Genomic DNA, 27,500 nt, shown 5'->3' on the forward strand with positions numbered 1-27,500 from the left:
TGAGATTAAATGGAGAACAAATGGAAACTTTATCTTAAGTCTCATGTGTGTCTCAGATATCTCTCCTTGAGAAAAAAAGTCATTAGAAATGTCATTAGAGTTTGTGAAAAGATGTCAACAATGTGTCAAACTGAGCTCAGACTTTTCTCGTCTGCAATCAAAACTCAATATTATTGAAGATCTCAATTTGAACTGAACCTTGCTCATCACATTTACTCAAATCCTGATGGTTTCACCTCGAGAACCGACATTTATTTACACCTCCAGACTCTTCATGTGTTTACACATTACACTCTCATTTCACTCTCTTTTTTATTTCTCCTAAAGCAACTTTTTTTTAAACTAGACATCACACACTTGCAAACTTTTTGAAAGTCTGCAGAGAAAAACAGGGCATCACACAGCGAAGACTTTCTGCAAGAAGTCCAGACTGAAAATCTGGACAAAAGTCTTGTAGTGTATTCCAGCCTTAAAGTGGGACTTAAATGAAACACAACTGAGACCTCAATCAGAGCTGTTAAAGAGCAACTTCAGTGTTTACTTGATGGAGGACAGACAGACAGAACATCTGAGGTCTTTAGACGTAAATCTAACTTTTGAACAGAGAAGATGAAGCTTCAATAATCGGCAGACTCTCTCTGACTCAAACACAAATGAAACACTAACATTATCAGAGACTGATCTCCTTTCGACCTGAACAGAGGGAACATAATATGAGTGAGTCAGCGTTCTGGGTGTCATTCAGCTTAGAACCTGAAAAATAAAAACGAGAACGGCCATCTGTCCACAGTCTGAGCGAGGGACAATATCTCTCCACGAGTCTGAAGTTACTTGGATGGAGAGAGCGAGAGGGTGGGTGGAGGTGAGACATGAAGAGAGAGAAAGATTCTAGGTTGAAGACAAAAGATGGTTTTAAAAATCTTCAGGCAAGCGATTTTACAGCAAGCCCAGCTTCAGAAAGAACCTCAAAAGCAACATTCAGGGTTTTGTTTGGATGGGAAATCGGCCAACAGGTCGTCCAGCACACGTGAACTTCTTGTTGCTACTCATGAAGATTGTTTTGTAAGAATGAGGATTTTACGATCAAGAATAACCCTCATCATCCCAGCATCACTGCAGGCACTTCTCTAGCACTCACACTTTCTTGCAAACTTATCCATTTTATTATATATGTTGCTATATATGAAATGCTAATTCTTCACAGCTTCACAGCTTCAGTCGACACTCATCCGCTCCTGAGGTGTCGTCCACAGAGATGATATGAAGCACACGTGGGATGCTGCTCATTTCATCCCATATTTAGACATTTGTTCTCTTCTGAAATACACTCATTATGTCCTCCAGGAGAAACACAAACACATAAGTAAGACAAACTAAAAGCCCTTTTCGCTCCCTTTGTAACTGTTCACATTAGGAAATTATTTTATGTAAACAGAACAGCGTAAGCAATGCATCTGCTATTTTGAAATGTGATGTATTTATGAAGCTCGATCACATTTATGTTAATGCATTTGGCAGACACTTTAGTGTCAACGAAAGTATTCTGGCTATCTTAATGCTCCAGAATAATGTGAACAGAAAAAGAAAATACACTGAAAAAAGGATTTTCCCTGTTTGTCTAATTTTTTTATTAACATAAGTTTGGAATATTTGGTCACACCAGGATTTCTTCATGTGTAGTTACATAACTTTCGTGTTAAGGCTACATGAATGAATTGTGTTGTGTTAACGTAATTGTTAGAACTGTGAAGAGGATTTGCATTTCCCAGCATGCTTTTTGAGAGTAATTTCAAAAAGCTATAAGTTATAAGTGCTGTTTCATGTGTCTTTCAGTCAAGAGAAACACTAGTGCTAGTGTTTAGAGGGGTTTTATATGTTTTTGAGATTTGTGGTTAGAAAAGCATTGCCAATGGTTGTGCAATTTTTTATTATTTTAATTACTCTTAAGATCTGTTAACTTAATATATTGTTCAAATAAATTAAATTGTTTGCCATATTTTCTACAAATATTTCAATTTTTAAGAATGATCAATGAAAATATGAAGCGGACACATAAAAAATCATGTTTGATTAACAAACATAAATTGGGGCTCTTGAACATAGACAAATTATGAATTTATTATGTGCAACCAATGTACGTACATCCTTTTTTTCACATATGCATTTGCATTTCATTCAAAGCTTTAGCTATGAAAATGTTTTTAATTGAACTGCATCTTTTATGTTCAACATAAATTTATAAGGATTTAAGTCAGTATTTTACCACAAGAAAGGTTAAGTCTGTATTTGATTCATTTTTAAAAACGCACAGAATATCTGTAAAGAATATTTCATTATTCGAGGATGAAAAGCACAGATTGGACGGTTTGTTGAACAATGCCAGAGCAGTTGTGAATGTAAACATGTAGTTATAATCACACTTGTCATGATGAGCCCTTTACAGCTCAGATCTGGACACTTTTCTGACATGGGTAATTACATTTGCCCTTTTCTTGTCTTCACTCTCTCCTGGGCCTTTTCCACAGCCGAGATCATTTTGCATTCGAGTGTGAATCAAAGGTTCTCCTCACAGCGGCTTAATTAAAGCTCACAGAAGTAGTGATTATAGGAAAAACACACGCTTTTATGAGGTGAGATATTTTCAACAACAAATATGAATGATGTTCAAATCAGTTTTTCTTTTATCCTAGTGAGATTTGTGTTTTATGTGAAATAGCTTTATTTGAGGCTAAGCACTCCCATGAGTGAATATTGTAGTATACTGCAAAAATGACTTTATTAATTAGTATTTTTCTCTTCAAGAAGAAAAATCTTGACCTTCAAGGTCAAGAAAATACGATCACATAACCCCAGTTTTATCATCGCTTCACTGGCTACCCATTAAGTATCGTATTGATTTTAAAATTATTTTAATTACTTACAAAGCCCTGAACGGTTTAGCACCTACTTACTTAACCGAGCTTTTATCACGTTACAACCCATCACGCTCGCTGAGATCTCAAAACTTAGGACTTTTGACAATACCTAGAATAACAAAATCCACCAAAGGAGGATGAGCTTTCTCATACGTAGCACCTAAACTCTGGAATAGCCTTCCTGATACTATTCGAGGGTCAGACACACTCTCCCAATTTAAATCTAGATTAAAGACACATCTTTCCAGCCAAGCTTTCACTTAATGCATAGTTAATGACCAGCAGCTACGCTAATTATTCTCTTTATTCTCTTTCCGCCTCTGCCTCGGGATGCCCATCCCGAGGTAGGAAGAAGTTCCACCATGTCCAGACGACTGACAGATGCCCATCCCCAATTTGAGATTACGCCAGATACAGCTGCAGACTGACTGACCATCCCAGCTCCATCTAAGGCAATTCCACCAGCTGCCAAGAGAAATATGACCATCGGACCATCCCAGCTCAGACCACTACATCCCCAACCAAGAGCAAAGACGGACTATTTGTCTTATTAATGCTGAAGTTACAATATTTGGTATTAAATGCTAAACTAAAATCACATGTCACCAGTTTGAGTGCAGCTATGACACGTCAGAGGGGATCTGGCCCTCCCGGTTGAGCCTGGTTTCTCCCGAGGTTTTTTTCTCCATTAATCAATCATTGGAGTTTGGGTTCCTCGCCACAGCAGGGCAGTGTTGGCCTGCTCACCGGGAGACTGCATTCATTTATTTATTTATTTATTTAGAAATTAGATGTTATTTATTAGAATGAACTTACTCGTTGTATAAATACCATGCACTGTGCTGTGTTTTAACTTTTCTGTTTTTCCTGTTTGCCCCTGTAAAGCTGCTTTGAAACAATACACATTGTGAAAAGCGCTATATAAATAAACTTGAATTGAAATTGAATTGAATTGAATTGAATTCTCTTGATTTCCCGTACAAATGTCTAAAAAGTTTTGAATCAAAAAGGATTTTCTTTTTAAGCAAAATGACCTGTCGTGTTCTAGACAAAATATGAAATTTCATTGAATTTGTGGTAAAATCAAACAAAGAACATGCCAATGGGGTAAAAACGTAATCTTGAATTAAGGTTTACGTTTTTCTTAGTCAGTAAATTTAAGATTCTTTTTACCCCACAGATTTTTAGCTTTCACTGAAATTCCTAGTATTTGCCTAAAAATAAGATTTATTGACTTATGTCATTTTGCTCATCAAGAAATGCATCTTGATTCAACAATCTTTAGCCATTTATACTGGAAAACAAGACAAAAATAATAAGAAAGTAAGAAAAGTAAGAAAGTCATTTTTTGCAGTGTATGCATGCTTTAGGCCTAACATTTACTAAATTGTAAAATTCCTTGATGCAATGAACCTTATATATAAGATTAGTAATTGACTTATCAATTGTGGTACCGCATTGTTATATACTAAATAAAGTATCCTATAGGCTACTATTTATAATACAGTTTATTACAGTAAATACTTCACTTACGCAACATATTTATATGGGGGGTACTGATGAAAAATATGTATTTATTAATTTTATAATCTCTTTTTTATAATATAAACATCTGGCTGATTGTACACACTCGATTGTATGTTGTGAATGATTCACTAAATCTATTCTGCATAGAGTTCTCTTGATTTTGCCGTCTGATATAATCACTGGATTTTTTCCAGGGTTATTGTCATGCTGTCATTACCGGACAAATAATGAAACGTCTTCCCAGCGTCATGACGTTTCATCCGGTCACCATGGCAACCATCGCCAGCATCCTCTGACCGCGCAGCTCAATGGTTAGAGCCCTCTGCTGTCCGTCACAGATATAGGCATGAGAAGAGCTCGTGATGATCGGACACGCGCACGGGTGATGAGGATGATGAAGGAGCTGTCAGGTGTGTTAGCTCAGGTGTGTGAGGAAGATTCATGACACACATCGATTCTCCTCCATCCAGCTGACGCACGATGGATATTTCATTCAGTAAATGGACGAGTAAAGTTACGGTGAACGCTTGACATGCAGGTGAGTTCATTCAATAAACGCTTTCGTGGTGTTCAGCATAAACGGTTTTGTGGACGATGTTAAATCTTTCATGAATGAGTAAATCATGCGCTTGAAAGCAAAAACTTCTTCGTAACGTGTCATTCACAATGACCGAAATGATTTCCTCACGTGAGGCGATGAGACTGATGTCTGTTTGTCATTATAAATGTGTGCTGTACTATATATGAGGACCGTAGACATACAAAAGTAGTCGACATTTTAATGCTTTATCGATGTTGAAAATGCCTATTTCGTTTGATTTTAAATCGTTTTAAATAAATGTGCATTGTAAAGAACTGTTCTCATTGCTGGAAGTGAATTATTTTCGACATATGATAATGTTTTAGTCTTATGTAGGTTAGGTTAGGTTGTGTAAATGAAGTGAACTGAAAATCAAGACCAAAGATGATTCATTCAATGCAACGAACACACACAGTATAGTTAAGTGTAATAAATTGTAGTCTGTTATAGTACGGTTGCAATAGTATAGTAAAATTGCTGTAAATTGATATTATAGTAAACTGATATTGAATTAAAGGTTAGCAAATACTGTCGTACTTTAATGTTTACAGCGTCATAAACATGATAGAATTTTAATACAGTTTACTATAGTAAATACTCAAATATACAACAGAGATGTTTTCATGTGCAGAAAAAAGAAAAGTCCAATCAATCAGTGTTCAAATGTATTTCTAGTTATTTATATACCACAGTCATTTTGAGTATTCCTTAGGGAAATATCAGGTCATGAGGAATTGATGAATTGCTTATTTCAGAAAGCTGGAGGATTAGTGATATTGCCAGAAAACAATACGACTAGAGCACTGATAGGTTCAGCTGATGCTGTTCATTTCACATGTAAAGTGTGTGTTCGCTTTTAAGGGTCAGTGAGATGTTTGGACCTGAAAGTGAAACCTCAGAGAACACATCTGTGAGCAAACTCACAACGCTACTGTTATGTGTGCAGACATTCATTTAGTCATATAAGTGCACCACTGACTATGTTTTCTTATGTTTCCAATGTTCATATCGTTGCTTTCCTGTATCTCAGTGGTGAGATCAAGGCGCTTGCAACACCCAGGTCATGGGTTTGATCCTAGGGATTGAACATACTCAAATACAAATGTCAAGTATCGTGCAATATAATTCGCTCTGGATAAAAGTGTCCGCCAAATTCGTAAATGTAAATGTGTTATAAGAGTTAAACGTGTATACACTCCGTAAATCGGTAAAAATACGGCACAATATACTGTATAAATATAAAGGAATTTTCCGTATTCATTTTCTACCTGTATTTTTCATTTGGCACTGCATTTAATTACATTTTAGCATTAACGGAAATGTCGGTCATATTAAAGAACATTTACTGGTTATTTTCTGCCAGTACATAACTGATATTTTATGGGATTTTTTACAGTGTAGGGTTAAAGCACAACAGTGATTCAGAAATTCAATGCGTTTGTTTGCTCATGTTGAGTATTTGACTAAGATTAAAGCATTCTTCAGTCAAGGCTTTGAAGTAACTACTAGTGGATATAAAACAATAACATTTCCAGAAAATGAATATGATTGATGTGCATGTTTGACATGAAAACAAATGCCTTTTATTTGGAATGATGTGCAGCGATGAATTATGCAGAATAAGATGAGGAATGTCAATAGTGTTTGTTTTAATTCGATTATGATTCATCTTCTTAAATCTGTTCTTACGTAATGCTGTAGACACATACATACATTTATTTATAAATGACTTAAAGCTTCATTTAGTAAGTTTGTGTTTTCTTAGTGTATGCGAGAGACATGAATGACAGATTTAGACAAGTGTACATCAGCACTGCAGTACTGTACTCGTGTGAACTCTTGATGTGTGTATGTCTTGTGTAATGCCTGAGATTCTGAACAGTCCACATGTGTACAGTAGCGTATGTGTGTGTGTGTGTGTGTGTGTGTGTGTGATTTATCTGTGAGTTTGTCCACCCACGTGCTGTTTGCTGAAACTGAGGTCATGTTCTGTTTCAGCTCTAGTTTTGCCTGATTATAGACAATCTTGTCAATCAAGAGAAGCAAAACCCTCACTATTCTCATCACACGCGCACACACACATGCACACATGCAAGCACACACCTACGACCACGCATGCATACACACATAAAACACACACATTTATGCACTATATAGTTCTACACTGACCATATAGTCACAGTCCAGCCTTAAACCACAACACCTGTCAATGACAAATGTTGGAGTTACAAGTTTTGACAAGTATCGCTTCTACGTAGTTTCTTTTGATTGTTATCAGAAATAATCTACTGTCACTTGATGGTTTGTGAATGTGTACTGGAAGTTAAGGGCAGCCCACGAACGTGCGCATGTGCAGTAACGTTTGTTTATGTTGTCGCTTTGAAACCATCTATAGTAGTCAATAGTGACCCAGAAGTGTTCGGCTATAAACATTCTTCCAAATATCTTTCTCCTGATTCAGCAACAACGAAAATCATACAGGTTTGGTACAACCTGAGGTGTGTGTAAATGATAAATTGATGATGAAACCTTTATATAATGATAATAAACACAACCTTATTGTAAAGTGCTACCCATACTATGGTTGATTACATTATTATAAGTGGTGGGCCGTTAACGCAGTGAGACTCTTATCGCGCGATAAAAAAAATGTTGCCGTTAATCTATTCTCAAAGTTGTGTTGGGAGCTGGATCTATACTACGCAAACTATGATGACTTTCACCTTGATATTTTAGCGCGGATGTATACCAGCTTAACTGCACTGTACGGGGCGAGAACGAGATTTTTCAACACGCGTGATTCGCGGAAGCAGAAGCCGCCTCATCATCTCATAACCAGGACTTCATTCGCGCGATTCGCGCAGCAAGTAGGTCTATTGCCTCTTTGCATTAACATATAAATCACTCGCGCTTGACACGCCATTCGCGTTTGGTCTGAACACAACAGTAGTTGTATCATATACTGTGTGTCAAATAGTTTGATTGATTTATGACCCCCTGTCAAATTTTATGACACCTGTCACTCAAACTGAGACTTTTATGGCCTGTCAATCTTGATGACAGATATGTTTTATGGTTGATTTTGTGGGGTATCCTCTGACCCCAACCCTTCCTTTAGTGGGTCTAACAACCTCACCCCCCTTCACTACTTCCTTATCAAAAAGGATTGTTTTCATCCTGTTTAGCTTTTACTGCAGGATATTAGTGAAAGACATTTGTAAACTAGTGAGATAAACTAAATGTAGTATAAGTGTTTTTCCTCTAAGTTTCCTTTGCTTTGGCGTTTTTATCATGCAAATGAGTGAGTTGGTGCTTGTTGTTTGAAATCTTCTAAATGTGTGTGTGTGTCCCCACTTTCCCCCTAAGTAAGTAATTAATCAGTAAATCAAAGTAAGTTAGTTTTTATGATCTGACAGTCTTGTTTGTTAGTTTATATTTTATAGCTGTGTTAATGTGTAGTTGTCTTCATCTGTTGGCCTGTCATCCTGATGGTCAGGCAAACGATTGATCTCTCATTAAACGTGTGAAAACCAAGCAGGGGGAGTGTTAGAGTGGAGTCCTAACGTTTAAATGCACTGTTTCAGCTAAGAGTGAATGGTACCAATAGTTTAAGATTTTATATGATAATGATTAAAAGCGATGTGGTTCCGATTATCATCAATAAGGCATAAAATACATATGCTTCAAGGATATGGCTCTGTATTGTTTCTTTTAACGTTATTAAACATATAACAAAAGTATTCAGACAAAAGTTTTATAGAATAAGAAAAATGTCAACAATAGTCAGTTACGTTTTAACAGGCGTTTGGTATCGTTCGGCATGGATGTGTGTTTTTCATATTAAACAGGGTGTTCTCTAACGAAATTTGTAACGTAGAGTTAAGGCAATGATCCAATTCTAAACAAAAAGGTATTCTGAGTCGTGTCATGGATTACCGAATGAGTGGCGAGACGCCAATGTGTCTATGTGAACCAATTGTTTTAAATTTGAATTCTTTGAAATGTCCGTCACCTGTGCGTTGATTTAAATCAAGTACTTCCTTATGCCTGAGAGGATGTCGTAGGTCTAAGATGATTTAATATGATAAAGAGTTTTGGGGCTTTGTTAGTTTGTGTTTGTGTGTGTGGTTACAATGACCGGGGGTGTGTTTTTGCATATGTTAATGGAGTCACCCCCTAACTATTTTAACACACGGCCCTGTAAGTCTTTATAAGGCTGAAAAAGTTAGTTCTTTCGTTACGGAATCCTGTTTGTCAAGACGGTCGGTTGCGGTAAACAGACATTCAGCTCTTTGTCGTTTTGAAAAACTACCCAATCTTCTAAAATGGCAAGATTCATTAACGGTATGTGATTTTCGTTTTCTCTTTGAAACAAATAAAAACAAAATGTTTATGTGGTCATGGTATTGGTGCCTTGTTTAAAACAGGTTGTATGTAATGAAGTAGGTGCTTTGAACGACCCCGATATTCCTGGCTTAGAAGAAATGAACAAACTAAATGGACCAAGCGGTATGTAAATATGAACATATTACATTTATAAGGGTCATAGCATTAATTAAAATATATAATGAATAAGTGCTTTCAATTTATCTACAGGTTCGCCCCCTGTTGTAACAACACAACACAGCAAAACCCCCGGATGTTTAAGAAGAGCCGTTGGTACGTAGGCCTGTATGTGTGTTTGAGATAGTAGTGATTATTGAAAATCATGTAATACAATGTTTTACTGCCTGCTGGCATGACACCTGGTGTTCTCACATCACAGTTTGAAACCTGACGGTTGTCTTTTTAAATTTGTCATAGATAATGGTTATGATTTGTTTCATCTAAGAGTTATTTTATTCCAGGTTTAAGATTTTTATCTGATAAATGATTAACGTTTTTGGGTCACCATTTTATCATTGTGTCATAACTATATCTTTTTGATTCAATGACATGCACTGCCATGTTCTTCCTGGTCATGGAGGAATCGGGGATTGTTTTTTGTTAGCACCTCCAAGGGGTGTCTTTCTGACAAATGTTATAGTCTTAAAACCACGACCCCAAAACAAAGGAACTTTTAAATCCAGGAATAAAAAAAAAAATCTAGTCAATATCTTCATCTACAATTGTCATAGGTCTAAACTGTTTTATTTAATAAATGTTGCGTTTCAGATGATATCTTAAGATCTTCAAGAAGGGGGGTGCTACCACTTATAGCTCTAACCATGGGTTAAAATACAATTGTTTAGCACTCTTTACAAAATGAAAGATCTATTATTGTATTCTTTAAAAAATGTAGAATAGTCCTGTAACTACTTGGTATCATGTTGAGTAAAGACTGAGTCACAACAGTGGGGTTTTAAATGTAGCTTCTGTTAATGGAGTTTTAGGTAAGGATGTGTTTATGGTAATAGGTCAAAGAATTTTTGGGAGACTCAAACTGGGGGATTGTTTCTGTTAGCACCTCTAAGGGGTGTCTTTCGGACAAATGTTATAGTCTTAAAACCACGACCCCCCCCCCCCCAAAAAAGGAACTTTTTAAATCCAGGAATAAAAAATAAAAAATAAAAAAAATCTAGTCAATATCTTCATCTACAATTGTCATAGGTCTACACTGTTTTATTTAATAAATGTTGCGTTTCAGATGATATCTTAAGATCTTCAAGAAGGATTGTGCTACCACTTATAGCTCTAACCATGGGTTAAATACAACTGTTTAGCACTCCTTTCAAAATGAAAGATCTATTATTGTATTCTTTAAAAAATGTAGAATAGTCCTATAACTACTTGGCATCATGTTGAGTAAAGACTGAATCACAACAGTGGGGTTTTTAAATGTAGCTTCTGTTAATGGAGTTGTAGGTAAGGATGTGTTTATGGTAATAGGTCAAAGAATTTTTGGGAGACTCAAACATCCCTACATCCACTTTTCACACCTTAAGTCATGAGACTGCCTCAGTCTGAGACTATAGTAGTTTCTTTTTCATTTCATCCCTCTTCATCGGCATTATTTCAGGTTGTACATCTGATAGCAAAGAAGTCTTAACAGATAGTGTTTCCATTTCACATTGTTTTAAGGGCATATATTTGTAAGTGTTAAGTAAATGATAACATGTTTTTATAACGGTTCTCTTAAGATCTAAATATCACAAACAACGAATAAGTTGACTCAACTGGGGATGTTTTGTATATTTGTCATACTTTTCTTATGTTGCATGCTACTCATGTAATTCCCTTTCTGACACAAACCATCTGAATGTATTAAAAATAATAATTAGAGAAGGCCACAGCAAGTTTTATTTTCCTGTATGTGTTAAATGCTTTGCCAGACAGATCTGACAGTGTGTGTGCTGGATTGTGCATTAAACATGATTGGTAAAATGTGGTAGCATTAAAGAATATCTTTTACGTGTAAAAAAATCTATATTTAAAGTTCTAACAAACTAAACTAAGATAAACTAAAAATGGCTTTTGCCTGCAGGAAAATAGGCAACTTATGAAGACAATGCGTCTTGTGAAACGCTGTATGGGGTTTTTTAAATGTTTAAAAACATATCGAGCTACAGAGATAGATTTAGTTCCACCGCTTTAGAGGTTCTTCCTTTTAAAAGATTGGATGTTACCTCTAGTTTTTAGCCAAGTTTTGGTCTTTTCATCTTCTTTTCTCGTTTGCTCAACAAGCACTGGCAAACATGCATATCAGTAGAATTTTATTTGATCTTCACCTTAGGTCTTTCAGCGGTGAAGACAAATGGGAAGCCCATGGGACACTACCCCAATCCGTATCTTACGTGTTACTTAAGTTAAAGATGGGTTAAGTCATAGAGAGACACTATTAACATTGCAACAATATCTCAATAAACCAGTGCGTCAGTAAATGAATCAGTCGATAAATAAATAATTACTTGAAGACTGAACACACGTTTTGTGTTACCTTGTTTCCCTATTAAATCGATATCCTTTGAGAAATGAGTTTTGCGAAGTAATCCTTATACTATACCCTCAAATACACATCATACACGCAATGTGGTTCTCTCACTATATATCTACAGTGCTGATCAAAACTTTCGACACCTGTTTTACTACACAAGTTTGTATCCTCACCATGTGCATGTCAGGAACATTTTACATTTCTTAAATTGTTCATCTTTTGTAAACCTTTTAAATAGTTTCAACTTTTTTTTATTCAGTACAAAGTTGTCAGGTATTTACACTTAGGTTTTTAGAAGTTTTTTTGTTTGTCACTTTTTTGTGAATATTTACAAATGACGAATTTGATGTGATGGGTCAGTGACGTTTTCTTAGCTTCGTTACATGTTTTACCAAATCTAACAAATGAATCCGAAGGTCGGCATTTCAAATGATAGCCAAAAAATATAGGACAGCTCTTTATACTGATATAATCTACAGAAAGGTGATAAAACAGACATGGTTAGGCTACGGATTTGTATTAATTGTATTATGTAAAGTTTCTCATTTGAACTTTTTCATAATGTTTTCATTAGTTTTTCTGCTTTATTTTCTTAATTTAACACTTCTTAGTTATAACTAGTGGCCTGTTTACTTCTTTGTGATTTTTAGTTTAATTCCTCAGATAGCCTTTTGTTATAAATTTGTTATTTGACTTCGTACAAAAAGCTAATCCATACATTTTGACCTGTTTATTGTTTTGAGATCTTGTTCAATTGTCTTATTTTCCTCACAAATTTATCCAAAATGTCTTGCTTTAATGCTGGTAAGATCAGTTGTTCTAAGTTTTCTCATCGTTCCAGACGTGTTTTAGGGTTGATTTAGGTTTGCTTTGATTTAATAAAAAACAAGTATTTACATCCAAAACCTTCTTCATCTTAATGCCTCTATTTTATTACACAGCTAGTATTTTAGCTATTGAGTATGTATGTTTTTATTTTATACATCGGCACCAATATTTGGCACAATATATGCATGCAGTCCTTATGATCTAAATATAAGATTACTATGCTGTAGCTCAGTTGTATTTTACTAAAGAAAGCATCTTGATGTAGATTAGTCTTTCTTTGAAAGGAGGAAAGAAAAGTTGTTTAAGGTCTCAATTAGAAAACTTGTTTCCATGGAAAGTGCTTACATACCAGTTTGGTTACAAGATTTACGACACAACCAGTGTTTGTGTGTGTGTGTGTCAAGACAAAACTTTTTACAATATCCATGATAGTCTGATTTATTTATTGCTTCATAGTCTGTATGCCGTTCTTATGGCAATTATAATAGCAAATAAAGGAAATATAATTATTTGTCCTGAAGCCAGAAATTATTCAAAGGTAACTTTCTGAAAATATCTAATTATATCATAATATTACTCTTTCATTAACCGATCAAAAGCCAATTTTAATTTTTACAGACCTCATTGACCCCCGTCTATCCAAAATCATACAGTTTTAGCTCAAGCTCATCCATATTAAAAACATTTAATAATAATGTTTAGTGTACCTTTGAACATTCACGTACATATTGTACGTTTGTTGTTTTGCTCTTTAGTGGCATTGTAAGTTCTGGTTATGTGTCTGTTTTTCATCTGTTAATTAATTTGTTACTGTCCCAATCTTAAAAATACACTTTTCAAGTAATATTTAGAAATGTTACTATCCTTCCACACCTAATGTGCTACACTTACTTTTAAGTACAGTAGTACGTCTTATTTTTATTTCTCTTTTGGTAGTCTTCTGCAGTTGTAACATTAGCTCTCGACTCTAGATTTTACAATTTGGACTATTTTCACAAACATTTCATTATTTCAATTTCTACTAAAAAATGCATTTGGAAATCCAAATCAGAGATAAACATTTTGTAGAGTATGAATCACGAATTCCTCATAAACGAGACGTAAACAATAATTTAAATGCATTTTTTATCATCCGTTGTGAAATTGAAATAATGAAATGTTTGTGAAAATAGTCCAAATTGTAAAATCTAGAGTCGAGAGCTAATGTTACAACTGCAGAAGACTACCAAAAGAGAAATAAAAATAAGACGTACTACTGTACTTAAAAGTAAGTGTAGCACATTAGGTGTGGAAGGATAGTAACATTTCTAAATATTACTTGAAAAGTGTATTTTTAAGATTGGGACAGTAACAAATTAATTAACAGATGAAAAACAGACACATAACCAGAACTTACAATGCCACTAAAGAGCAAAACAACAAACGTACAATATGTACGTGAATGTTCAAAGGTACACTAAACATTATTATTAAATGTTTTTAATATGGATGAGCTTGAGCTAAAACTGTATGATTTTGGATAGACGGGGGTCAATGAGGTCTGTAAAAATTAAAATTGGCTTTTGATCGGTTAATGAAAGAGTAATATTATGATATAATTAGATATTTTCAGAAAGTTACCTTTGAATAATTTCTGGCTTCAGGACAAATAATTATATTTCCTTTATTTGCTATTATAATTGCCATAAGAACGGCATACAGACTATGAAGCAATAAATAAATCAGACTATCATGGATATTGTAAAAAGTTTTGTGTTGACACACACACACACACAAACACTGGTTGTGTCGTAAATCTTGTAACCAAACTGGTATGTAAGCACTTTCCATGGAAACAAGTTTTCTAATTGAGACCTTAAACAACTTTTCTTTCCTCCTTTCAAAGAAAGACTAATCTACATCAAGATGCTTTCTTTAGTAAAATACAACTGAGCTACAGCATAGTAATCTTATATTTAGATCATAAGGACTGCATGCATATATTGTGCCAAATATTGGTGCCGATGTATAAAATAAAAACATACATACTCAATAGCTAAAATACTAGCTGTGTAATAAAATAGAGGCATTAAGATGAAGAAGGTTTTGGATGTAAATACTTGTTTTTTATTAAATCAAAGCAAACCTAAATCAACCCTAAAACACGTCTGGAACGATGAGAAAACTTAGAACAACTGATCTTACCAGCATTAAAGCAAGACATTTTGGATAAATTTGTGAGGAAAATAAGACAATTGAACAAGATCTCAAAACAATAAACAGGTCAAAATGTATGGATTAGCTTTTTGTACGAAGTCAAATAACAAATTTATAACAAAAGGCTATCTGAGGAATTAAACTAAAAATCACAAAGAAGTAAACAGGCCACTAGTTATAACTAAGAAGTGTTAAATTAAGAAAATAAAGCAGAAAAACTAATGAAAACATTATGAAAAAGTTCAAATGAGAAACTTTACATAATACAATTAATACAAATCCGTAGCCTAACCATGTCTGTTTTATCACCTTTCTGTAGATTATATCAGTATAAAGAGCTGTCCTATATTTTTTGGCTATCATTTGAAATGCCGACCTTCGGATTCATTTGTTAGATTTGGTAAAACATGTAACGAAGCTAAGAAAACGTCACTGACCCATCACATCAAATTCGTCATTTGTAAATATTCACAAAAAAGTGACAAACAAAAAAACTTCTAAAAACCTAAGTGTAAATACCTGACAACTTTGTACTGAATAAAAAAAAGTTGAAACTATTTAAAAGGTTTACAAAAGATGAACAATTTAAGAAATGTAAAATGTTCCTGACATGCACATGGTGAGGATACAAACTTGTGTAGTAAAACAGGTGTCGAAAGTTTTGATCAGCACTGTAGATATATAGTGAGAGAACCACATTGCGTGTATGATGTGTATTTGAGGGTATAGTATAAGGATTACTTCGCAAAACTCATTTCTCAAAGGATATCGATTTAATAGGGAAACAAGGTAACACAAAACGTGTGTTCAGTCTTCAAGTAATTATTTATTTATCGACTGATTCATTTACTGACGCACTGGTTTATTGAGATATTGTTGCAATGTTAATAGTGTCTCTCTATGACTTAACCCATCTTTAACTTAAGTAACACGTAAGATACGGATTGGGGTAGTGTCCCATGGGCTTCCCATTTGTCTTCACCGCTGAAAGACCTAAGGTGAAGATCAAATAAAATTCTACTGATATGCATGTTTGCCAGTGCTTGTTGAGCAAACGAGAAAAGAAGATGAAAAGACCAAAACTTGGCTAAAAACTAGAGGTAACATCCAATCTTTTAAAAGGAAGAACCTCTAAAGCGGTGGAACTAAATCTATCTCTGTAGCTCGATATGTTTTTAAACATTTAAAAAACCCCATACAGCGTTTCACAAGACGCATTGTCTTCATAAGTTGCCTATTTTCCTGCAGGCAAAAGCCATTTTTAGTTTATCTTAGTTTAGTTTGTTAGAACTTTAAATATAGATTTTTTTACACGTAAAAGATATTCTTTAATGCTACCACATTTTACCAATCATGTTTAATGCACAATCCAGCACACACACTGTCAGATCTGTCTGGCAAAGCATTTAACACATACAGGAAAATAAAACTTGCTGTGGCCTTCTCTAATTATTATTTTTAATACATTCAGATGGTTTGTGTCAGAAAGGGAATTACATGAGTAGCATGCAACATAAGAAAAGTATGACAAATATACAAAACATCCACAGTTGAGTCAACTTATTCGTTGTTTGTGATATTTAGATCTTAAGAGAACCGTTATAAAAACATGTTATCATTTACTTAACACTTACAAATATATGCCCTTAAAACAATGTGAAATGGAAACACTATCTGTTAAGACTTCTTTGCTATCAGATGTACAACCTGAAATAATGCCGATGAAGAGGGATGAAATGAAAAAGAAACTACTATAGTCTCAGACTGAGGCAGTCTCATGACTTAAGGTGTGAAAAGTGGATGTAGGGATGTTTGAGTCTCCCAAAAATTCTTTGACCTATTACCATAAACACATCCTTACCTACAACTCCATTAACAGAAGCTACATTTAAAAACCCCACTGTTGTGATTCAGTCTTTACTCAACATGATGCCAAGTAGTTATAGGACTATTCTACATTTTTTAAAGAATACAATAATAGATCTTTCATTTTGAAAGGAGTGCTAAACAGTTGTATTTAACCCATGGTTAGAGCTATAAGTGGTAGCACAATCCTTCTTGAAGATCTTAAGATATCATCTGAAACGCAACATTTATTAAATAAAACAGTGTAGACCTATGACAATTGTAGATGAAGATATTGACTAGATTTTTTTTATTTTTTATTTTTTATTCCTGGATTTAAAAAGTTCCTTTTTTGGGGGGGGGGGGGTCGTGGTTTTAAGACTATAACATTTGTCCGAAAGACACCCCTTAGAGGTGCTAACAGAAACAATCCCCCAGTTTGAGTCTCCCAAAAATTCTTTGACCTATTACCATAAACACATCCTTACCTAAAACTCCATTAACAGAAGCTACATTTAAAACCCCACTGTTGTGACTCAGTCTTTACTCAACATGATACCAAGTAGTTACAGGACTATTCTACATTTTTTAAAGAATACAATAATAGATCTTTCATTTTGTAAAGAGTGCTAAACAATTGTATTTTAACCCATGGTTAGAGCTATAAGTGGTAGCACCCCCCTTCTTGAAGATCTTAAGATATCATCTGAAACGCAACATTTATTAAATAAAACAGTTTAGACCTATGACAATTGTAGATGAAGATATTGACTAGATTTTTTTTTTTATTCCTGGATTTAAAAGTTCCTTTGTTTTGGGGTCGTGGTTTTAAGACTATAACATTTGTCAGAAAGACACCCCTTGGAGGTGCTAACAAAAAACAATCCCCGATTCCTCCATGACCAGGAAGAACATGGCAGTGCATGTCATTGAATCAAAAAGATATAGTTATGACACAATGATAAAATGGTGACCCAAAAACGTTAATCATTTATCAGATAAAAATCTTAAACCTGGAATAAAATAACTCTTAGATGAAACAAATCATAACCATTATCTATGACAAATTTAAAAAGACAACCGTCAGGTTTCAAACTGTGATGTGAGAACACCAGGTGTCATGCCAGCAGGCAGTAAAACATTGTATTACATGATTTTCAATAATCACTACTATCTCAAACACACATACAGGCCTACGTACCAACGGCTCTTCTTAAACATCCGGGGGTTTTGCTGTGTTGTGTTGTTACAACAGGGGGCGAACCTGTAGATAAATTGAAAGCACTTATTCATTATATATTTTAATTAATGCTATGACCCTTATAAATGTAATATGTTCATATTTACATACCGCTTGGTCCATTTAGTTTGTTCATTTCTTCTAAGCCAGGAATATCGGGGTCGTTCAAAGCACCTACTTCATTACATACAACCTGTTTTAAACAAGGCACCAATACCATGACCACATAAACATTTTGTTTTTATTTGTTTCAAAGAGAAAACGAAAATCACATACCGTTAATGAATCTTGCCATTTTAGAAGATTGGGTAGTTTTTCAAAACGACAAAGAGCTGAATGTCTGTTTACCGCAACCGACCGTCTTGACAAACAGGATTCCGTAACGAAAGAACTAACTTTTTCAGCCTTATAAAGACTTACAGGGCCGTGTGTTAAAATAGTTAGGGGGTGACTCCATTAACATATGCAAAAACACACCCCCGGTCATTGTAACCACACACACAAACACAAACTAACAAAGCCCCAAAACTCTTTATCATATTAAATCATCTTAGACCTACGACATCCTCTCAGGCATAAGGAAGTACTTGATTTAAATCAACGCACAGGTGACGGACATTTCAAAGAATTCAAATTTAAAACAATTGGTTCACATAGACACATTGGCGTCTCGCCACTCATTCGGTAATCCATGACACGACTCAGAATACCTTTTTGTTTAGAATTGGATCATTGCCTTAACTCTACGTTACAAATTTCGTTAGAGAACACCCTGTTTAATATGAAAAACACACATCCATGCCGAACGATACCAAACGCCTGTTAAAACGTAACTGACTATTGTTGACATTTTTCTTATTCTATAAAACTTTTGTCTGAATACTTTTGTTATATGTTTAATAACGTTAAAAGAAACAATACAGAGCCATATCCTTGAAGCATATGTATTTTATGCCTTATTGATGATAATCGGAACCACATCGCTTTTAATCATTATCATATAAAATCTTAAACTATTGGTACCATTCACTCTTAGCTGAAACAGTGCATTTAAACGTTAGGACTCCACTCTAACACTCCCCCTGCTTGGTTTTCACACGTTTAATGAGAGATCAATCGTTTGCCTGACCATCAGGATGACAGGCCAACAGATGAAGACAACTACACATTAACACAGCTATAAAATATAAACTAACAAACAAGACTGTCAGATCATAAAAACTAACTTACTTTGATTTACTGATTAATTACTTACTTAGGGGGAAAGTGGGGACACACACACACATTTAGAAGATTTCAAACAACAAGCACCAACTCACTCATTTGCATGATAAAAACGCCAAAGCAAAGGAAACTTAGAGGAAAAACACTTATACTACATTTAGTTTATCTCACTAGTTTACAAATGTCTTTCACTAATATCCTGCAGTAAAAGCTAAACAGGATGAAAACAATCCTTTTTGATAAGGAAGTAGTGAAGGGGGGTGAGGTTGTTAGACCCACTAAAGGAAGGGTTGGGGTCAGAGGATACCCCACAAAATCAACCATAAAACATATCTGTCATCAAGATTGACAGGCCATAAAAGTCTCAGTTTGAGTGACAGGTGTCATAAAATTTGACAGGGGGTCATAAATCAATCAAACTATTTGACACACAGTATATGATACAACTACTCACAACATAACGTTACTGTGAAATTACCGCATCAAACGTGATGTGCTAACATGGATGCAGCTATGAAGCCGCCGGGTTTGCTTCAGGGAATATTAATTTTTAAGAAGCTTCCCAATAGAAACATTGACAAGACTAAGGTTGTTTGCACCTTGTGCAATAAGGAATTGGTTTAAAAAAAACAATTTCTCTCAACAGGTAGTGGTCTAGCTTTAGTTGAAACCAGTAACTTTGTATTGAGATCTAATGTATTATGGCTCCTGTATGACATATCGCTTGTTGCTCCCTCACTCTTTGTAAGTCGCTTTGGATAAAAGCGTCTGCTAAATGACTAAATGTAAATGTACTGTAGGAGCTCTTCCAGTCTCAAGTACCACCTAAACTCAAATCATCCCTTAGCTAATGCGGAAGTAAACACAAGTTCATCTTATTGAACATAATTTAATTTTCATCACCAATTATCATAGTAGAACAGCTTTCTCAAGCAGTTTGTGATGCATTTTGGAAACAGGAGATGAGCCCCTGGTCTAATGCGCCACCTGGCTTGAGAAACCCGTTCTCAAAGACTTACTTTTAGTCATTATTTGGGTAGCACACATATTCTGAATGCCTTCGGCAGAATTCAAATGAGCCATTTTAATCTAGATTAATCTTGGAATTAATCTAGATTAATCTAGATTTAAAAAAAAATCTATGCCCACCACTAATTATTATAAAACGTTTTTATTTTCAGTTTAGCATTGAACAGTGAATTGATTCACTTCATTAAGCTGATGTGACTATGTGTCTTTCAGTCGCTGTCTTTTTCACACCCATTTCTCTTACACCTCATCCTCCTCACATGTGTCACAGTCTTTCCACCATCGCTGTAAGTCTCGCAAAAACGCACAGCACCGCCGTGAGTTTGTGCATTGACAAGCGGTCAGTGGTCACCTATAAAGTCATGTTCACTGCGGCAGGTTTTTTATCAGCGAGTGTAGTGGTAAAAACAAGTTTCCTATTCTTGTCTTTTGTTTCTTGTCCACTGTGGGAGATGCTGATGATATTATTTTGACGCGTACCATAAATAGATCCAGAGAGGCGTGTTGAGGTTGCAAACAAATAACTGAAGTTTATTAAATCAAAAATAAAGATGCATTCTAACAAAATGAAACAAACAACTTTTTAGGCCGCTTGCAGGTTTGTTGCACCATGCCACCCTAGCTCCATGTGCACGGTCAAAAGACTGTGTGCTCTTGCACCAGCGCCCCCTTCCTGTCAGGGGTGGCCTATCCTTTATACAACTTTTCCCCTCTCACCTATAGAGGGCACACACTCAGAGAAATAAACAATTTACAATATAATTAATAGATATTTAAATTAACATATTTATAAAAATTAAATAAAATGGTAAGAATGGCTCCTACACCCGGCCCCTAATTGAGCGTTTAAGCATCAATTACAATACATTAAATGTAAATGGAGCCAAAATGAGCTTATTATAGAAAAAAAATGAATACTCATCTTTAAATATTATTTAGTAGGCACTCCTATGGTTCAGATCTAAATTTCTGCATCTTCCAATAGCAGGCAAAGTTTGGTAACAGGTCTTTCCAAGAAACCAGTCTTAGTCTTAAGTTGAACAGTTCTTATGAGTCCTTTGGAATCAGGAAAAACTTCTGTTATTTTCCCAATAGGCCACGATCCACGAGGTGCTGAACTATCCACGAGCAGCACAATATCTCCTTTCTGCAGTCCTCTTTTTGCAGTAAACCATCTCTGTCGTTCCTGTAGTAATGGTAAGTTGGGACCACCTCTTCCAAAACAGGTCTGCTAAATATTGTACTTGCCTCCACCGACGTCTGTTGTATACGTCTGAGCTTTGAAACAATCCAGGTGGCAATCTAGGGCTAGACTTTAGCAGAAGAATATGATTTGGTGTCAAAGGTTCCAGATCATGATGGTCATCAGACAATGTGGTAATGGGACGACTATTCAAAATTGCTTCGATTTCACAAAAGAGTGTTTGTAGTCCTTCATCATCGAGGGTGTGTTGTTGTTGTTGTAAAATAGAGCATAAGATCTGCCTCACCATTCGAATGAGCCTCTCCCATACTCCCCCATGATGTGAGGCTGTTGGAGGATTAAAAGTCCACTGAATTCCTTTCTGGAGCATTACTTTCTGGATTCTGCTTTGGTTCCATTCTGAAAGTGAATTCTGTAACTCTCTTTTTGCACCCACGAGGTTAGTCCCGTTATCTGATCGAATATGCAGTACTTGGCCCCTTCTGGCTACGAATCTTCTTAAAGCGTCAATGCAGGAATCTGTATTCAGTGAGTGAGCCATTTCTAGGTGAACTGCCCTGCTTGTCATGCAAGTGAAAATAACCCCATATCTTTTAACCTGACCTCTTCCTCTTTTTGTCACGAAAGGTCCAAAGTAGTCAACACCAACATTGCTGAAAGGTGGAAGATCAGCTTGTAATCTTTCCTTTGGTAAATCTGCCATCTTTTGCTCTCCAATCTTTCCTCTTACACGCTTGCACACAACACATTTAGACAGAACTTTGCGGGCTGCAGAATTGGCATTTATAATCCAATATTTTTTTCTCAGGTGTGAGAGAACATGGTTTCTGCCTGCATGTCCGAGCTGTTCGTGTATGTGTTGGAGGATAAGTGTGGAGATGTGAAGATCTGGAAGTATTATTGGTCGCTTGGTTTCCTCAGGCATTGCAGACTTGTCCAACCTTCCTCCAACCCTCAAAACTCCATCATCCATCACAGGATCTAGCTTGTACAGGCTGCTGAATCTATTCAATCGCTTTCCAACAAGTGATGTCTTTTCAATTCTTGACATTTCCTCTGAATACCTTTGTTTCTGGCAAAACTCAACGATGGCCTTTTCTGCTTTCAAGAGATCATCCAGGCATACGGATTGTCCACAAAGTGATGTCTTAAATGCTTTAATTTCATTACATTGTTTAGCCTTGTTTGGGCTCTGAGTGTCCTTATTCACGCAGGTTGCCTGTATTTCTTTTCTTTTTGTAGTGAGCAGGCGAAGGATATTCTTGAACTTCAAGAACCATGCTACTGCCAACTTTAGCTTTGTCCAACTTGAGAAATAGTTAAGCAATTGGCTGGTAGGATTTTCCTTTTCTTTAATGATAGTACTATAAACAGTGGTGTTCTTTTTAACTTCAAGATCCTCGAGTGAGAGAGACATGGGTCCCAGGGACTCTTTAGGCCATTCCTCTTCTTTCTTCCATAGAAAGTCTGGTCCATGGATCCACTCTTTGCACTTCACCAATGTGCCGGCACTCACCCCTCTTGATGCTAGGTCAGCAGGGTTCTGCTTTGTTCTGATGAATTTCCACTGAGTTACATCTGTGTTTTCTCTAATAACAGAGATCCTATTAGCTACAAATGTGCGGAATCTTGCATTCTCATTTGCAATGTATTTCAGCACTGACTGACTATCAGTCCAAAAGGTTGAGCTTTCGAGATCTATCTCCAAAGCTTTCCTTACCATAATGTCCACTCTGACTGCTAGCACTGCAGCTGTAAGTTCTAGACGCGGAATTGTGACTTGCTTAAGTGGAGCCACTCTGGCTTTCCCCAACATAAAAGACACATGTACATTGTGCATATCATCAGTCAGTCTCAAGTAACTCACTATGCCGTATCCTTGTTCACTAGCATCAGAGAAATGATGCAGCTCTGCTTGCTTCAGCATTCCAAAACCAGTTGGTTTTACACAACGTGCCACTCTGAAATCTTCAATCTCATCAAGATCCTTTATCCATTTTGTCCACTTGTCCACTGCACCCTGTGGCATTTCCTCATCCCAGCCACATTTATTCCTACAGAGGTCTTGGATAAGCAATTTTGCAGGTAGAGTAAAGGGACTCAAAAATCCAAGTGGATCATAGATGGAGCTTACAACTGATAGTAAGTTTCTTCGGGTGTGGGATTTGCACTTGACAGTGATATTGAATTTGAACATATCCTTCTCCACGCACCACAACAATCCAAGAGCTCTTTCAGTGGGAAGGTTTTGGCTATCGAGATCCAATTCCCTCACATTCTGAGCTCTGTCTTCCTTTGGAATATGTGCAAGAACAGTGCGACTGTTACTCACCCATTTTGTGAGATGGAATCCTCCTGTTTGACAGAGAGATGTTAGATCGTTCACCAATTTTACTGCTTCATGCTCTGTTGGAAGGGACTTCAAGCAATCGTCTACATAGAAGTTGTTCTCAACAGTGTTTATCACCTCATTTCGAAAACCGTTTTTGTTTTCTTTGGCTGTTTGTCTTAGAGCAAAGTTTGCACAGCTGGGGGATGAGACTGCCCCAAATAGATGTACCATCATTCGATGTTCCACAGCTGGCATGCTGACATCACCACTTGGCCACCAGAGGAATCGCAAGAAGTCAACATAATTTCTTGACACTCTGACCTGATGGAACATTGCTTTGATATCAGTCATAACTGCAATAGATTCTTGGCGAAATCTGGTCAAAACATCAAAAAGTGTGCTCGTCAAATCAGGACCCTGAAGAAGTTCTGAGTTGAGGGATTTACCTTGAAAAGTAGCAGCACAGTCAAAAACCACCCTTATGGTCTGTTTTTGGGGATGGTATACACCATGATGTGGGATGTACCACAATTTACCATCTGACCTTTTTAGCTCTTGATGTGGCACCACTTCAGCATAGCCCTTATTTATTACTTCTGTTAGAAATTCAGTGTAGTCAGTTTTGAATTTTTCGTTCCTCTTGAACTTTCTTTTCAAACTTTGAAGTCGCTGTTCTGCCACTTGGTAATTGTTAGGCAATGCTGTGTCGTCCCTCCTAAAAGGTAGATCAAGAGTGTAATGTCCATTTTTTAACTTTATCGACTGTTCTGCGATCTTGATGAATCTTTTGTCTTCTATAGACATTTCAGCCTTCTCTTCACTTGACCTCTCATTAAAATCATGATTGTATTGTTGCATCAACATTTCTTCCAAGTTCGAGACAGAAATTCTGTTAACAACAACACCATCACAACTGTTCCTGTTTGCAGTGTTTTTGCCTTGTAAAGGACCATTAATAACCCATCCTAGAAGGGTCTTAACTGCATATGGCCCATCCTCTTGGCTATTAAGGATTTCCCAAGGTTCAATGGCTTTGGGAGCATTGCTTCCAATCAACAACTCCACCTTGGCTGGAATCCTAGGAAACTGCACCCGACTAAGGTATGACCATTTAGATAGTTCTTCCGTTGTGGGGATATTACAGGTGTCAACAGGCATTATCTTTTGGGTGTAGACTTCTGGCAGGTGGATGAAGTTACTTTCTTCCAGTGAAGAAACTTCCAGCCCGCTAACAATGTAAGAGGGCACAGACTTATCTTGGCTCATTGTTCGAAGAAGAATATTGGTCTTTCTTCCAGTAATGTTCAGTTTCCTCATAAGATCCTCTGTGCAGAAACTTGCAGAGCTACCAGGATCAAGGAAGGCATATGTTTCCAAAATCTTACTTCCTTTTGAACTTTTAATCTGTACTGGTACAATCGACAACAAACATTCTGTGTAAGTCTGCATGTTTCTGACTCCAGCATGCTTACCATCTTGAAGGGAGACCTGTGTGCTACTCACAGGTGTTTTCTTAAGTTGTTTTGATGATTCCAATGCTTTAATGTGTAACACACTTGGATGCGGTTTGCTGCATATGGAGCAGTTAAGATGCTGTGTGCAGTCTTTACTTAAATGTCCTCCTTTGGTTAAACACCCAAAACAGATTCCATTCTGTCTAACAAAGTTGATCTTTTCCCTGTGTGGCTGCTTTTCAAACTGTAAGCATGACATCAAATCATGTCCATTGTTACAATAGAGACATGACATTGGCTGTAAATCCTTAGATGTGGTTTGTGGCGAGTTCACATGCACATTGATAGCAAAACTGCCTTTGGATTTGGGTTTCAATACTTTGGGCTTTCCTTTGCTTGGGCTTGAGTCTTGGATTTCACCAAATATTGGGTCTGAGACAATGTTAGCTTGTTTTTCAATGAAGCTGACGAGATCTACCATCTTTACCTTGTTCGACCGCTGTTCTTGCAACTCAAATGCCTTTGTACGCCATCTCTCTCTGAGCTTGTATGGGAGCTTGAAAGCAATACTCCTCATATTGGAGACTGTGTCCAGTTCTTCCATGAACTCCAAGTCTTCCATACTATTGCAGCAGCTTCTAAGAAACAACGCAAAAGCCTGTAAAGCCTTTGGATCTTCTGGTTTTATTGAAGGCCAGGAGAGTGCTTTCTCGATATAAGCACATGAAATCCTATATGCATTACCAAAGTGTTCTTTCAATAGCTGCTTTGCCTTTTGATAACCTTGGTTCGGTGACATGTGTTGGCAACTTCTTACCAGCTCCTGTGGTAGTCCCCTTGTGTACTGAAGGAGAAAGTGCAGCCTGTCTGCATTATCATCGGTTTTAGTTTCAATGATGTGCTCAAAAGAATGAAGGAATGACCTGTATTGCAGAATATCTCCAACAAAGATTGGAATTTCTCCTCTTGGTAAGGTGGAAAGAAGTTGTTGTTTCACAAGCATATCTGTCAAGTTGTTTTGTTTTCGAAGAATTCTAGCAAGATCAGGCCCTTGAATGACATTAGATGAAGATGAATCTCTACTTTGTAGAGGTCTTGCTTGAACTGTATGAAAGATTTGTGCAGAGGATTTGGAGTCAGTGTTCATGGTGGTGGTCTGTTGAATTGCATTGCTGTTCTGAGGATAAGAATGTCTTGCAGTTTGAGTTGGTGCTGTAGAGAATCCATGAAAAGTCTCTTTTGGCTGCACATCTTGTGCATTTGTTGCACTGGATAGAGTTTTATCCAACATCTCCTTACAATACACATTCATGGGATCTTCTTCAACAGCATTTCCATTGGTTATTAAGGAATCTGCATTCTTGAGATACTCGATTTTTGCTGTGCTGGCTGCAATTTCAGCTTGAATTTTCCACACCTCCTTCATCTTTTTAAGTTCCTCCTCTTTCTTCTCTATAGCATGTTTTTGTGGCAGTGCATTGGCTTTGGCGAGTAAAGCTGCCCTCTCTGCCTCTGCACAGATACGCGCTGAGGCTGATGTTGACACACTTGATCTGCTTAAATTTGATCTGCTAGATCTACTGCTAAGCACAGACAAAACAACTGAAGTGTTATCTTCATCATTTAGTTGGTCATTCATTTTAAGAGAAGAAGAAGCTTGAGTATCGGTTTGAGGATCAGGTTCTTGAATAGTAGACATCCACTTCTCAACGGTAGACACGAAAATTTCAACTTGCTTCATTCTTGGTTCATACCAGGTTTTCAAATCTTCAACTTTATCCTCTTCACTTAACACTTGTACATATGATTCTTGAAGAGACTTGAATTCAACAAACATTTCATTGAACTTCATCATGTTTCCCTTTACTTCTTCAAGATATTCAGCATCAGTCATCAAAGAGTTAACAATATTAATTCTCCTTGTAAGATGTGCCATCTTGCCTGCTCTAGAGGCTTTCAAACGAGCAGCAACCTCATTCAAGTCTTTTTGAGCTGAGTTTGGGGATTGTTCTTGAATAGACTCATCCATTTTGTTTCAAACAAGCAAATATCCTTTTTCCAAAGACACAAACTTTTCAAATTTCCTTTAATTCCTCTTTAAAATGGCATATATCAAGACCTTTGAACTCTTTCATCAAATGAATCCTTTCATTCACTGTTTGCAGCATCAAACTTGAAAGTGTTTCCAATAACATTCAAATTTAACTCAGCAC

General features: G+C 36.3%; 1 protein-coding gene across 1 annotated transcript in view; it reads left to right on the forward strand.

Annotated features, from left to right (window-relative positions):
• Positions 1–4,817: 4,817 nt before the first annotated feature.
• LOC130434641 (5-hydroxytryptamine receptor 1E) overlaps positions 4,818–27,500 on the forward strand; it is a 38,811-nt gene continuing 16,128 nt past the window's right edge. The window contains exon 1 of the mRNA XM_056764918.1: positions 4,818–4,980. The gene's annotated coding sequence lies outside the window, so the exon portion shown is untranslated. The remainder of the gene's footprint in view (positions 4,981–27,500) is intronic.

Source organism: Triplophysa dalaica, chromosome 13 (genome assembly GCF_015846415.1).
Source record: "Triplophysa dalaica isolate WHDGS20190420 chromosome 13, ASM1584641v1, whole genome shotgun sequence".
Lineage (NCBI taxonomy): Eukaryota > Metazoa > Chordata > Actinopteri > Cypriniformes > Nemacheilidae > Triplophysa > Triplophysa dalaica.